The following is a 1,808-nucleotide window of genomic DNA, read 5'->3' as shown; positions in this document are numbered from 1 at the left end:
AACTCTCTGACATTATTTAGAAAGATAATGTCAATGTGAACTCTCTGACATTATTTAGAAAGATAGTGTCAATGTGAACTCTCTGATCCTCTGACTCTTAAAATCTTTTTGCCACATTTTCCACAGATAAACTGGAAACATATGTCCTGGAGTATCTTTGCAGATTCAGCATTTTGATTAGTTGTATTTTTCTATAATGTCTCTATTGTTGTAAAGTGAATTTTCCTTGATGTGAGGTGAGGACTACAGTTATCTGAGAGTATATCAGGACATGTATTTAGAATATAAACAGAGATCATTTCACTAGCCTTAGTTTGTTGAGTAAGACGTAATAAGGCCTGGCCTGGCAAGAAATGCCCTCTGGAGAAATAATGGCAATAACATCATCAGTAACTAACCCCTCCTGGTTAGAATAAAGTCATGCTCCACAAGATGAAATCCATCCATGGTATCATAATTAACACCAGGAGTCGATGGTTAGACGGATCAGAGGTCCTAAAAGAGCATCAACTACTATTATTCTGCTAAATGGATGTATAATTAAAATACTATATTCTAATGACTTCTTTCTGTCTCTCTCCATAGAGAAGATTTATCTTGCAGTAGGTGACCAATAACACAAAGACTTACAAATGCTCAAGGTACTGAGAAATAAAGCAGAGGACTTACCCCTAAATGAAGCATCTATACCAGAACCCACTTACAAGGCCCAGAGATCATTGAGGAAGAAATAATGAGAAGACTATACTGCCAGTGGCAGTGAGTGATTAAAAGGAGGCAGTGTCTTGCCCATAAAAGCCAGCAGCAGTAGTAGTATGGACTCTGTTTTCTTTAATGTGTGTTTCCTGGCAGTGTGACCATGCTCCAGCGGATACCTACATAAGCAAGAATATGCTGGAACCACAAACTGAATTCCATGAGTTTCAGAAATTGAGGACACAGAGAGGAGCATGTTTAGAAACTGGGTGTGTGTTCTGGAACCAACAGTGGAAGAGGAAGTGTATCAGCAGAAGGTAAGACTTTTTCTTAAATGATACTGGGTTAAGACTTTGTCTTAGGGGATATTTAGGGTTGCTGCATAATGATAAAAAAGTTTACTTATCTAAGTATAAGGTACTAAGTTACAGTAGTAGCTGACCTGCCTTTTGTGTTGCTCTGAGGCCAGAAATTGCAGTCTCTGGTACTTAGCACCTCATCCTAAAACAGCAGGAGATTAAATAAAGGATTAATTACTAGAGCCTTTTCTCTTTTGTCCAGATGGGCTAGGGGGAAGTTTAGCTCAATAGACTTCTATTGAACCAGGAATGCAGAAGGAAAACTTTTACATAAGCAAATATTCATAAACTCACATTAAGTTCATATATAGATTCATGCATTTGGATTTATACATTTCCATTCAAACCAGTTGGGTCCAACTTGCATGCATTCTTAACAATTACATACTTACACACACACACACACACACACACACACACACACACACACACACATCCATACTTACATATGCATATGAAGCAAAAGAACAAGCATTGGTGCAGAGAGAACTCATTCTGGATGAAAAAATGTGCTCCAATATTTATTGCATAGAGAAAGAAAAAGCTTCTACCATTTTAATGCTAAATGAATTAAACCCAAATTTGTAAGAAGAAAACTCTGTTCCTTTAATAAGACGAAGTCTGCCTTGTTTTTAAGAAAAGGCCTGTTCTGTCCCATGGTAAGGAGAAGACTGCCTGCTCCTACTGCTCTCTTGGAAGCTTCTTCAATTTTCCCCTTTCTCTGCATTCTGCAATGGCTCTCTTAGTGTTCAT

The sequence above is a fragment of the Mastomys coucha genome, chromosome X, assembly GCF_008632895.1.
Source record: "Mastomys coucha isolate ucsf_1 chromosome X, UCSF_Mcou_1, whole genome shotgun sequence".
NCBI lineage: Eukaryota > Metazoa > Chordata > Mammalia > Rodentia > Muridae > Mastomys > Mastomys coucha.
Note: the sequence above shows the minus strand (reverse complement) of the source record.